Source organism: Athene noctua, chromosome 1 (genome assembly GCF_965140245.1).
Source record: "Athene noctua chromosome 1, bAthNoc1.hap1.1, whole genome shotgun sequence".
Taxonomy (NCBI): domain Eukaryota; kingdom Metazoa; phylum Chordata; class Aves; order Strigiformes; family Strigidae; genus Athene; species Athene noctua.
In genome coordinates, this window is record NC_134037.1 from 130,643,599 (window position 1) to 130,658,054 (window position 14,456).

The following is a 14,456-nucleotide window of genomic DNA, read 5'->3' on the forward strand; positions in this document are numbered from 1 at the left end:
AAAACCAGCTTTATCAGCTCTGGGAACATAACAGAGGAAGGATACTTTTCTATTTGTCAACTCTTGAGCATTTTTAGTTTAGGGCGGCAAATGCAATTTTAAGGCCCTGTGAAAACAAATGTATTAGTCTTCAAGGTTCAGCAGATTAAGGAGCTGGCTATCAGCTGGTCACAGCTGTGCAATTTCCATGTAGTAGTAGAAAGCCACAGAGATCTCTAGCGCTTATTGCCATCTTGAAGTTCTGCAGCCACAGCTCCTTATTCCAGTACATTTTTTTCCCATACAGTACTTCTTTTGCCAGCTTGAAGTGGAACTGCACAAAAAGCAGCTCTTCTAAGAAATTTTGCATGAAGTAGTTACTCTCCTCCTTGTTGCACTCCCTGTTCTCATATTTATTCTCCTTTGTCTCCTGCTGTAGAAGGTGGCAGGGGAGCTATAGCTACAGAAACCATAGTCAAAGGTACTTGTTTTAGATGTTCAGTGGTGACATCTCAGGCACATTTGTGTAAACATAATGAACAGCAGTTTCTCAATAATAGCCTAATTGCAGTGTAGAGATTATGCTGGCTACTCAAAAGATAAGATTATGGAAGGAAAGTGTGTGTAAAGTCACATCTTTATGCAGGTTATGATGCCATGCCATGTGATGCAGTCATCCCGCAACTACTCGGAGTGTTTTGCAGAATCATAGAACCACAGAATCCCAGAATGGTTGAGGTTGGAAGAAGCCTCTGAAGGTCCTCTTGTCTGAAACTCCTGCTCAAGCAGGGCCACCTAAATCCAGTGGCCCAGGACTGTTTCTAGACAGCTTTTGAACATTTCTAACATGGAGACTCCACAACCTCCCTAGGCAACCTATTTCACTGCTTAGTCACCCTCACAGTAAAAACGTGTTTTCTTGTATTCAGAAGGAACCTTCTGTGTTTCAATTTGTCCCCATTGCTTCTGGTTCTGTTACTGGGCACAATTGAAAGGAGTCTGTCTCCATCTTCTTTGCCCCCTCCCTTCAGGTGCTTATCCCTATCCCTAATCAGATTTCTCCTGAGACTTCTCTCTGTAGGCTAATGGCGTAGTCGGCAGGATGACAAGCAAAATCACCGAATACTTACAAAAACACAGTATCCAACCAAATCCCACCTTCCCAGAGGATTCGGCTTATAATAATTGGCACAACTGGGAAGAGGTAGAAAAACAGTTAACTAATGCCAGAGGCGCAACTACATTTGGAAAAAATAAAGTTTGTAAAATGTTGGAAGTGTGCCTGGAAGCTGCCTGTCATGAACGACAGAAGTTTAATCGTAAAATACAAAATTTACAAGATGAGATTACAGGTCAGAAATCCACCAATCTGCTGTTATCAATTAAAATAGAGCAGCTGCTAGGGCAGCCTAAGGAATCCCAATTGAAACAACAAAAACTGGGGGAACGCACTGAAAAGATGCTAATGCAGTGTCCGACCCCCCTTGATATTGTTCAAATCAGAAAACTGATTGTGTCCCCTGAAGATTGGGATGGTAATATTTGGAGCGATACACATAATGACAACTCAGACAAAAATGATTTCAACAGCCTGAGTCTCCTCCACTTGCAGTCAGACCAATTATTAAAACAGAAGTAACAACAGGATCTGGGGGTGGTGTGAGAAGCCACATCAGCAAAACAACCCCTTTTGATCCAATTCAAATAGCCAATTTACAAGATCATTTCAGCCGTAAGCCAGGAGAAACTGAAACAGAGTACCTATGGAGAGTGTCTCTAAATGGGGGAGATAGAATTTTACTAGATGGCAATGAAGCCAGTGGTTATTGGGGTCCTGGTGTCTTTTTGGATGCTGGTCCCAACCCCCCGACTGACCCCCACTCACTAACAAGCAGAGTGGCCTATTGGGCTGGTGACATTGATGTTTTAGAGAGAGGAGAACCTCTGTTGATACCTATCAAATCTCTAAATGACCTCTCTGCAGCTTTTACAAAAGCTGCCTGTATCCAAGCCATGCATCAGCGTAATCCTACTGATGTTTCTCTTTGGGCACCTGTAGCTCCTGCTATACTCAAACTACTGATAAAAGGAGCCCCTGCCATGCTCAAACCTTTTCTCATTGCACAACGGTATGAGATCCAGAGAGACTTAAATTATAACGAATTGATAAATCTACCACGAACTGTTGATAATGGTGAGGAAGTAGACTTAGAATTAAAAGGATTACCCACTTGGGCAACATTAGTGCATGAAACTATAAACCACGTCCGAGAAATGGGATGGAATGAAATTCCCAATGAAACAAAAAAATACAGGTCGCACTGTAAGGCAAATTAAACAATTGCATCAAAATAATTCTCAGGAACAAAAACCTTCTGACCGACAATCCAGGGGTCAGGAATGGAGAAATGAGCTATGGAAGCAAGCATTGTCACTAGGAATTCCTAGAGCCGCGATTCAGAGGCAGCCTACTGGTGTCATTCTGAGCCTAATTAGGGCATTTCAAAGATGTAACGCTCCAAATACTCCAACTTCCCCATCGCCAGCCCCCAGGAAAAAAGACAATCCTTTCCTCCCTCAAGAGGATCAGTTGCAAAACACAAGATCAAAAAACTGATAAGGTCCGGACGGCAATTGGGCCTGCCAGTCCGGCAAGTAAAAGCTTATCAGTAGATAAATGAGAACGGCCCTTACATTCTAATTCCAGTTGGTCCTCAACAACAGTTAATAAAATTTTTAATTGATACTGGTGCACAAATTTCAATAATTACAAAGCGACATGCCGACAAGCTAGGCATACGACCTAGCCGGCGAAAGGTTAAAATTAACGGAGTTACAGGAACTAGCACTGTGTGCCAGACAGCAAAACTTAACTTGCGGCTCCCTGCTGAAAAAAGTGTAACTCCTCTTTGCTTTGCGATTAAGGAGCACTATGAAAATGTAATAAACTATTGTATCTAATTTGCTAAGTTAAGCAAGGCGGGTAAGATAGGTTTGAATGATCTGTAAATGTTAAACCACGCTATCCTGCTGTCTAAAGTATTGTAAAAATAGAATATGGTACCCTGTGTGGGTTTTGAAATGATTTGCAGTTACTATAACCTATATTACAATGAATGTTTGAATATATATGGATAAAATATAAAGTATGCCATTTGGTTGGAAAAATGTAACTAGTTCTCGGAAACCTCATCACCTAGAGCTGATAGGTAAACCGCCTCTTGGAAACCCTATCACCTAGAGCTAATATGTAACCACTTCTCAGACACTCCCCCCCGCCCCCCCCCCCCCCCCCCCAGATAACCTATAACTGCTGCTTGAAGAAAAGCCCACCAAAAGGTGGAATCATGAGGCTTTTAAAAGATCCAATAGGAGAAAAGCGCGCCAAGAGACCAAGGCTTAGAGACTTCCAAAAGACCCCATAGGAGGAAAACAAAGACCCAAGCATCTCAAAGGACCCAATGGAGAAAAAGCAGGACAATCATCTGATGAGAGAGGATTGGTTAAAGACGGTGGCACAGAAGTATAAAAAACCTCTGGTTTTTTGAACTCGGGGTGCATATGGCAGAGTTGCGGCTCTCCATGCACCCAGCGCTGCTTTTGTCTATTACTTCCCACCCTAAATAGATTGAACCCAAATAAAAATATACATATTTTTATAAAAATTGGCTTTGTCTTATTATAACAAAAACATCCTGGGTTTTGATGCACTGAACGGCCGAACCTGGCGTTTGCCAGACGGCAGCCTGTGGCCCTTTGGTTCAATTGCCAACCCTCACCCTAACAAAAATCAACAAAATGCCACAGTGCGCGTACTCCATGCAGCTCCAACACTTCCCGAATCAAAAATTACTAATGTCCCACAGTATCCCATTTCTGCTGCAGCACGAACTGGGATTGCTAAAGTAATTGCAGACTTAGAAAAACGACAGATTTTTTCCAGAACTCACTCCCCATACAATTCTCCTGTTTGGCCAGTCAGTAAACCAGACGGGAGATGGCGTTTAACAGTCGATTATCGGCGTTTAAATGCTAATACAGCCCCATTGACAGCGGCAGTCCCCAACACTGCAACTTTAACCGCTACACTGCAAGCCGCCGCACATCCTTGGATGGCAGTGCTAGATGTAAAAGACATGTTCTTCATGGTCCCCTTAAGGGAAGAAGATAAAGAAAAAATTGCCTTTACATGGGAGGGTATCCAATATACTTTTAACAGACTCCCACAGGGATATAAACACTCACCCACAATTGCTCATGCTGCACTTGCTGAACTTGTACAGACAGTTTCACTCCCTGAAGAGGTGAAACTGTATCCGTATATAGACGATATTCTAATTGGAGGAACCTCTCCTAACAAGGTGGGGGAGGTGGCAGCAACAGTTTGGCAAACACTGCATGAGGCACAATTGAAATTCCACCTGAAAAATGTCAGGGACCAAGTAAAGAAGTGAAATTCCTGGGCACTTGGTGGATTGCTGGAAGTGCAGCAATCCCACCAGATACTCTAAATAAAATAGAACAATCAGAAATGCCACAATCTAGAAAAGAATTACAACAGCTAATGGGTACTTTAGGATATTGGAGAAAACACGTACCTGGATTCTCCATCATTGCCCGTCCACTGTATTCACTTTTACGAAAAGGAAAATCATGGAGATGGGACTCGGAACATGAAGAAGCAATTAAAACTCTGCTACTGGAATTAAAAACATATCAATCCCTAGGACCTGGTCATCCTCATGATCCTATTATAGCGGAATGGGGTTTTGCAGAACATGGTACCTACTGTAACTTATTTCAAATCGGCCCTGAGGGGCCAAAGAGACCCTTACTGTTTAGCTCAACTGCATTTAAAGAGACAGAACAAAGATATTTAGAGTGGGGAAAGGGTCTTTTGTCTTTAGTCCTTTCAGTTAAACAAGTTGAGAAAATTCGTCAAGAACAAGCTGTTCAGACCAGAGGTCCCTTTAATTTATTAGACACAATCCTAAAAGGGACTGCTCCCCCAGAGGGAATTGCACAAAAACCTACAATTAGGAAATGGTATGCTTATCTAGTGGGCGTGGCAGATGAAATGCAATTAACTGAAGGACACACAAAAGTTTCTAAATTACAAATGTCTGTTAATAGTGACCCGCTAGCATTACAACAACCATTTAAACCTTCACCAATTTTAGACGTACCCCCCTTCACTGAAGATTCACCAACAGAGGGTGTCTGGTTTACGGATGCCTCAGCAAAAAGAGTGGATAGTAAATGGCAATATAAAGCTGTTACATTAGAAATCAAAACAGGCAAACAAGTTATTGAAGAGGGTGAAGGCAGTGCTCAAGTAGGAGAGTTAAGAGCAGTTGTTTTGGCAGCACAAAATGAAGCAAAACCCATTTATGTAGACTCTTATGCCGTCTGGGCAGGTGCCACACAGTGGCTTTGTCAGTGGGAAGCCCTAAACTGGGAGATAAATAAATCACCAATCTGGAGGACTGCAGACTGGCAATTACTATTAACCATGGCCAGAAAAACACCATTCCAAATAGGATGGGTAAAAGCCCATGCTAATGACAATAAACCAGCTACAAATTGGAACCAAAGGGTGGATGAATTGACAAAAATTAGGAAAATGGACATTGAAAATTCCTCAAACCCGACATGGTATTGATTAGGAGAATGGTTACATCAAAAATTAGGCCACACAGGTTGAGAAGCACTTTACTTTTCAGCTCAAAGCCGGGGATGGCCCCTCAGTAGAAAAACATGTGAAACCATCCTCACCGAGTGTCCCCAGTGTAAATTAAAATTGCAGATGGACCATCCTGCCAAAGCACCACCTTTACACATTAAAGAGGGGAAAACTTTGGGGTCCACTTGGCAAATTGATTACATTAGTCCTTTAAAATCCTCTGCTGGGTACAAATATATTTTAACAGGTGTGGAGATAATATCTGGACTCCTTGCAGCTACCAACTGCCAAAAGGCTAATGGACAGAATATTATTCAAGGCCTTTCCTCATGGTTCTCAATTTTACCTGTCCCTGATTCTATCCAGAGTGACAATGGCTCACACTTTACCAGTAAAGAAGTACAAGAATGGGCAAAGCAAAGAGAAATAAAGTGGGTATTTCATACACCTTATTACCCACAATCTAATGGTATAGTTGAGCGAGCCAATGGACTTCTAAAAAAATATCTTAAACAACATGAAGGACAATGGGACAGCCGTCTTTCTGAAATTATACAGCAGTTAAATAATCGGTATGGTCCCTATGGAAGTCCAATTACCCGAGCCTTCTTAACACCTTCTTCAGAAAAAAAACTGAACAATGAGCACACCTGGTCCTCAATGAAAGCAGGACAGCCTGTGGTGGCAAAAATACCAACTGTAGGAACAATACCAGTAACCCTGGTCAAGCCACAAGGACTTCTAGCATGGGATGCTATTGATAATAATGGAATAAAACATAAAATCAGTACTAGATGGATTTATGCAGCATCCTAAGGGGTAACCTGAAGTGCTAAGTCTTGGACAATGGGCCCAAGTCAGAGCTGATCTATAGATGAATTCTGTATATTTTATAACTGAAACCATTGTACTAACAGGTATTATACTAAGTTATAATAAACCACCTATCCTGATGTAAAAGGTGGAAGTGTTGAAGCCTGAGCAACAGGCCCTGAACCAAAACTGTTAACTTAGAATGTAATCCTTAATGTATCTTTCTTTCCCTTTGTATGTGAATAGAACAGAGTCATGGAGGCAGGTGTCTGTCACAGAGACATGATGTGAGACCTTGCGCATAATTCCATCAGATAAGCAGAGAAACTCCTTTGGCTTCTTCCTTGAGCCCTGGCCAGGCTCTGGGGGGAACCTAATGTGAGATTGAAACCAGGTATTTCTGCATGGGTATACAAGGCTGGACCCGCTCACAGCGACTTTGGAAGCCTCACCTATGGGTGGACGCACCACGTAGGACTTCCCATTTGCAGGGAAAGGCTCCCCAAATCCTCACTGTGACTGGGGCTACCCAGCAACTGCGGATCTGGATGATAGTAAAGTAGGCAAGTGGTGATGTATCTTTCTTAATCACTATTCTCTCCCTGGCAGTAGCGATTCGATGCATTACCCTGTATGTTCCTAATTGTCTAAGTGCACTATTCTGTCTTATCGTATATTTTCTATATTATTCTATTATTATTTCAGGTAAATACACCTACTCTTTCACTCTGGTGTCTAAGTCTAATTGATATCCCTAATCAACAAAACATAACCTATTCAGTCTCCCCTCCCCCCCCCCCCCCCCCCCCCCCCCCCGAGAGTTCTCTTTTTTCTCTTTTCTTTCCTTTTCAGAAATAACCAACTCCACCAACGACATCGTGGAAACAAACACCACATCCAGCAAGCCTATCAGCAGCACTGTGGAAACAACCCTCATCTTCAATATAAGAACCTCTGCAGCATTGTGCCTATCCATTTACATGCTATATGGTGAGTTGCAACCTACACCTATTGAGATGAGCCTAACCATCGTTGAGCAACTTCTCCAACATCCTGACCTAATTGACCTCCTTCAACAAGCACAGAAAACTGGACAAAAGACTCTTATCATGGTCCAGCATGATATAGAAGAAATACATCAGCTGCTAACAAGAGTCAAAAGGGATGGAGAACATCAATGGTGGGAAAGCTTATTTGGATGGTCACCAACCACAACAGGACTGTTTAATTCCATGTTTCACCCGGTCATGATTTTCTTAATTCTAATTTTAGTATGTTTACTGCTCATAATTGTGTTGTATATTAAGGTTTGGAGAATGGTTAAACAAATTGCTCAGTTACAAAAGTATCCCCGTGTGTATACTATCCCAAAATATTTTTTTTTTTCCTGAAGTTAATCAAACACAAAATTTCCTTCAATTATAACTAGATTATGGCATCCTCTGTTTATAGGAATAGAGGCAAGAGGCAACCACACTGCCACGCTATGGACAAGATAAATTGACTTTAGTCATGGGGTGGATTGTGGTGGTGCAATTCTTACCCCTCCCTGCCCTCCTTGTTGGTCTGCTTGGTGCCAGGTGCGATTCCATCCACATTCCCCCAAGCCATACACCAATCTGTGGAGATAAGGACTGATAACCTTGACGAGCCTGGCTCCTGCCCCTCCCAATTGCTTGGAAAAGGTTATAATGGCCCATCATCTCCTGATGGCCTGACACACCTATGCCTGGGATGTGATCAGACAGAACAATAACAAGGTTGCATGTTATTCATATTCTTGTGCAACTGCCGGAAGGCACTAGATAGTATTTGACAAAAGTCAATTATCTTGGATCCTATAAACTGCAACCACCAGAGACCCTTTGAGCTCTCCTGGATTGCAGCGGGCCTTTGACCAGCATCTCCCCTGAGCTGGGACGCCTCTCAGGTGTCGTCTGCTCCAGACGGAAGGCCAGGGCGAAGTCCACCCGCTCGAGTCTCAATTATCGCCCGTTGAGGAATGCCAAGGCATTGTATTTGCTCTAAACTCAAGAGGGAAATTTTCTTTGAGCTAGCTTCTATTTCACCTGTTTACTGGTGTGTGTGTGTGGGTACGTACCCTTGCCCTTATTCCTGTGTGCTTGTCCCTTTTGTGTTCATTTTACCGAATCCAAACCCCTTTGTTTCTGTATGTATATGTCTGGTTTGTGTATGCGCATGTACATATGTGTATAAATTAAGGTACTGTTAAGTAAGTTAGAGTGAATATTGTCATTTTAGAACCTGAATAAGTCACTTTTCTTTCTGAGTTATTTTGTATTAACAAATAGTTGTTAGTTATTAATAAATCTAGATTATTTTTATAAATCATTACCGTGTCAATACTTTCATCCGTGACAGCTAAACACTCCCAGCTCTCTCAGTCTCTCCTCCTATGTGAGGTGGTCCAGTTCTTTAATCATCTTTGTGGCCCTTTGTTGAAAGCTGTCCAGTATGTCCATGTCTCTCATAGTGAAGAACCCAGAACTGGACACAGTATTCCAGGTGTGGCCTTAACAGTGCTGAATAACGAGGAAGGATACCCCCCTTGACCTGCTGGCAATACTTTATCTAATACGTTCCAGGATATAATTTTCTGCCTTTGAAGCCAGAGTACATTGCTGGCTCATGTTCAACCTACTGTCCACCAGGAGCCTCAGTTCCTTTTCTGTCAAGCTGCTTTCCATTTGGGTGTCCCCCAGCATATACTGGTTCATGGGATTATTCCTCATCAGGTGTATGACTTTTCACTTCTTATTGAACTTCATGAGGCTATTGCTGGCCCATTTTTCCAGCCTGTTGAGGTCCCTCTGGATGGCACCATGACCCTGCAGTGTACCAGCCATTCCTCCCAGTTTGGTGTTGTCTGCAAAGTTGCTGAGGGTACACTCTGCCCCATCATCCAGATCATTAATGCAGATGTTAAACAGAAGATTTTTCCCAACACAGCTGCTGTTTCTCAGGATCTCTGTGAGACAAGAACTGACTCAGAACAGAACTAACAGGACAGATAACCTTGTGTTAATCATCCAACACAGGTATTGTGTTGAAGTGCTAAGGCTTGGACAACTGGCCCAAGCCAGAGTTGACCTATAGATGAATCCTGTATATTTTATAACTGATAGCCATTGTGCTAGTAGTAGGTATTGTACTAAGTTATAACAATGCACTTATGCTGATGTAAAAAGTGCTAAAGCTTTGAAGTACTGAAGCCTGAACAACAGGCCCCAAGCCGAAGCTGCTAACTTAGTCTGTAATCATTAACAAAGTATGTAAACTCGCTAGCGAAAGAGGCAGCTTAGACAAAATATAATCAGGAGTGAGGAGAGAATGTATCCAACTTCCCTTGTTTAGCCTTGTTCAAGGCTGAGAACTCAAGTATCTGGCCTTGTTAGAAACTCCCTAGGTTTCCCCCCATGAGCCCTGGCCAGGCTTTGGGTGGAATCCAACAGGAGGATGAAACCAGAAATTTTCCGCTCAAAACAAAGGTGCCAGCTATTCTGGCCTGTAGATCTCTGGTATATAAGGCTGAGCCCATTTGCAGCGACTTTGGAAGCCTCACCTACGGGTGGACGCACCGTGTAGGATTTCCCACTTGCCGGGACAGGCTCTCCAAATCCTCGCTGTGACCGGGGCTCCCCAGTGACTGCAGATCTGGATGATGATAATGTATGCAAGTGGTGATGTATTTTTCATAATCTCCATTCTCTCTCTTGTGTAGTAATGATTTAATGCATTACCCTGTTTTTGATGTTTGCTGCTTTAAGTGCACTATTCTGCTTATTTTTACTGCATGTTTTCTGTATAACCTGTTATCACTAGTAAAATACGCCTGCTCTTTTCACTCTGGTGTCTGAGTTTAATTGGTATCCTTAAGCAGCAGAACATGCGTTGGGAGCAGAAGACGAACTTTTGGGAAACAATATTGTTCTATAGTGTAACAACCTGGGCACTAATCAGTGGCATCTAACAAGAAGCTTGAGTAGACACAGACTGGAAGAGAAGGAAAACAAAGGGAAGGAATTAAATGAAATATACATACATAAGATGGCATAGCATCGTTGTATGCATAGGGATGTGTACTGGGTCTGGCTGCGACGGAGTTAACTTTCCCTATAGCAGCCCTCATAGTGCTTTGAGTTGTATTTGTAGCTAGAAAGGTATTAATAACACACCAGTGTTATCTGAGGACTGAGCAGTGATCACACAGAGTCAAGGCTGTGTCTCAAAACACACCTCCAACACCTGTCCCTGCTCCAAAGGCAAGAGTTTGGGAGGGGACATAGCCAAAACAGCTGACCCAATCTGACTGAAGGGATACTCCATACCATATGATGTCATGCTCAGCAATAAAAAGCTAAGAGAAAGGAGGAGAAGATGGGACATTTGTTATTAAGGTGTTCATCTTCCAGAAAAAATGCTACATGTACTGAGGCCCTACTTCCCAGGAATTGGCTGAACATCACCTGCCGATGGGAAGTACAGAATAAATCTGGTTTTCCTTTGCTTCTTCACACAGCCTTTGCTTTTTCTTTTTTAAACTGCCTTTATCTCAGCCCAGGAGTTCTTTTTCTTCTTGTTTTCTCCCCCCACCTCCATCCTGCTGAGGAGGAAGAGGAGGAGTTATAGAGAAGCTTGGTGGGCACCTGACAGCCAGCCAACATCAACCCACCACAGGATGTGATTTTACACATCCTCTCTTTCCATCATCTTATCTTTTCAGTACACATATATGCCCTGAAAAAAGGGCTGTTGCTTAATTTTAGGGGTTCATACTCAGAAGTACTGAATGATTATGAAAAGACCTTCCTAGTTTCCCTAAAACAAATCTGTAAAGCTCAGGGTATATCTGTAGTTCTGCCTGATTCTTTTCAGCTGCTTCTTCTGTAAACTCTAAAGAATACAGGACTGATGTAAGAGATACTATATGATCTCTACTTTTCAAATGTGAAATTCCCCCACTAAAATGATAATGAAATATTAGAGAATATAGCCCTAAATTTTCTTGCTTGCATATTCTCAATTTTTCTTGTTGTCTGAAGTTTTACACATCTTGGCCCATGAAGCCTCTTATAGGAGACATAGAAACAAAAATCAAGGAACTGTCTTTCTTCTCTCCCTCTCACTCATGTGAATTCATGGCCTACCAGGCTTTTGGTTCTGACAGGTTACAGATGAACAAAGTGGGACAAGACCGGTCTCTACTGGCATGTCTTGGAAATTGCCTTATGAACACACCCTGAGGTGATGTTAGCACAACATAGAAACAATCCTTCAAAATTAACACATAGGTGATTTGCTTGGTTTGAAATAAAAGACACCATATGGGAGAGAGTTAGTTACAGTAAGGACACTAATGGAGCTGTAGACTGGAGAAGGAGACAGAATAATCTTAAATGAATTTTAGTGGAATGGTTTTAGACCCTGAATAAACAGTGCTGTGATCAGAGGCAGACTAAAACAAGGCAAGCAAATAATATCTCAGTATTAGTGTTAGTATTTAGGCAGAGTCAGACAAATAAAATCCAAAATATATATTTAAAGATAATTCAGTCTAGACAAAAACAAATGTCTACAGTCATTCCCATAATTAGTGACTTAAACACACAGTTTTTCTGTTGTAGAAGAGAGGATACTGTAGGGGCACCTAAGATCCCCTGTTCAATATCTTGCCTTATGCAGTCCTATGTCTTGGTCCTAAATGTTGCAGCTTAGTCTATGTTTCTCATTCCCTTCCTGGGACACTAATAGCTGTTCCCAGCTGAACAGGCTGTATCAAAAATTATGGATTCTTCTGAAAACAAGAGAAAATAATTTGTGGTTTTTCTAGTAGAATTATCTTGTTTCAAAGAATTGTGTCCTGTACTTGGTTACTTTATATAAGGACAGACTGAAGTGAAACTGTTAAAGAGCAATATGAACAATGTATTTACTGCAGGTACTTGGTCACATGGCTGACTATGTGTTGAGCTTTTATGTAAGAACACTAGGCCGAGGTGGGCTGTGTATGACCCAAACCTAAACTGGTTTGTTCACATGCCTGTCTTTCCCTGTATTGCCTCAGTGTGACACACAGTCTCACTGACACAGATCTTTCCCTCTTGGGAGTTACATTATACCTGAACAAATCTATGAGGGAAAAAAATACAGTTGTGTCTCCATTTTAGTCGTGTGTAAGGGAGGGAGGTAGAAGTATCCTTGTTACCTGTAATTGCCAGTTCCCATCCCCTTTAGACAGTCTCCAAAATGAAGGCACTCTCTTACTCCTAGACCATACCTTTTCATACTCAGGGTCACAGGCACCTAGGAGAAGCTTGTACTTCTTCCTGCAACAGAGCAGTCAGAGGAATACAAACTTAAGAGCTCAGCATCTTACTTTCCTCCCTTTCAGAACAAGTGTGGCACAGACCAAAGAGGATATTCACAATGAGGCCAGGCTACAAACAGTATTCTGTAGTAAAAAAATAGCTCTCATTGTAAACCAGTTACTGTGGACTTGAGGTCTGTTTATCATCTTGGTGCAGAAATAAAAAAGAGTAGGAAGGAAAGCAGCATGAACACTGTCATGAAGTTAACAAGTGAAAAATAACTTCATTTAAAACCAGCTAATAAAAGAAAAAAAACACCTTTTTGTCTATATTAAAAAAATGTCAGAACTATAAATTCAGTGATAATGGATACACTCAGAGGTAATCGGTCTATTACACCAAAACAGCAATGGCAGAGGAAGGATGTGGCCTAGTAGCTCCCATAGCAATCTTTCATGGTGACTGGATGACAAAAATGGGAGGGCAGAGCCATGGGTGGGATTGTTTTTGTATGAGGTTTTATCGTTGTGGGGACAGGGGGGCCACGATGATACATTCCCCAGGAGGCCTTTACAAAAACCCATATGTTCATAAGCCTTGTGGGAGAGTGTGTTAAGAGAGCTACAGGGAATTCTGCAGCACAGCAGGCATGTTCTGTCTTGGGTTTTTCTTGACAGACCTAGTATGCTAGGATTTACTTTGATCATCTGAGAACCAAGCCTGTCCTCTCTGGAAAACAAGCCAGGAGATTCTGAGACATTGAAATAATTTTCAGCAAGCCAGATTGACTGCAGATGCACCTAAAACCTATCATAGTATGTGAAGCAGAGAATTAGGTTTTTTTTCTGATGCAATAATGCTTGCAACAGACCACAAAATAGTTCTTTATTAATGTGATTAAAATGTTAGAAAAAGAGTTCTGACATGTAGCAGGTATCTCTCTGAGGCACTATATAAAATGTGTTGGGGCTTTCTCTCTTAGATAAGTCTACAGTGTCCACTGACTGACTCATGCCTGCGAGCACAAAGGTTTTCTCTAATCCCTCTCCACTGCGTTTCTTCCTGATGGATATCAAGGGTTTGTCTGAGACCAGCCAACTGATTCTTCTGAATTCTCCTTGTGTGGATTACTTTTAACCTAGCAGAAAATTGAATGGGATCCTGAAAGACTATTCAAGATGGCTGGCCTGCCATAGAAGGGAAAACAAATGGATTTGTTACGGTTCAATGCCACAGAGGAAAACCACCTATATGAAAAGGCATGTAACAATGACAACCACAAAGCAAGTACTACTTGATTATTAACTCCACAAGTTACAGAAAGGAAGGCTTCACAATACTTAGAGTACAAGACTGACAGTAAGGAAACTCTAGTTGTGGAGGAATTATATTTCTAGACAATGACAGCCCCTACACTTTGGGTACATCTACATGGTTTCTACATCTGCAAAATGAAAATAGCAGGTAATATTGGTGAGATAACATGGAGATTAGAGAAAGTTTGTAAAACAACTTGAGGTGAAATATAGAAAATAAAAATACGAATCAAAAAACTCTGGGAAATGATTTTATAAATGCTACAGATTATACAACTGGATTTCAAGATGGTTTTCTGCCAAAACCTTTCAGGCAGAGATTGAGGGATCTCTGGG

At 41.8% G+C, this 14,456-nt stretch overlaps 1 gene segment (V, D, J or C); it reads left to right on the forward strand.

The window, feature by feature from the left end:
- LOC141957911 (T-cell receptor beta-2 chain C region-like) overlaps nucleotides 1-14,456 on the forward strand; it is a 78,345-nt gene that overhangs the window by 38,427 nt on the left and 25,462 nt on the right.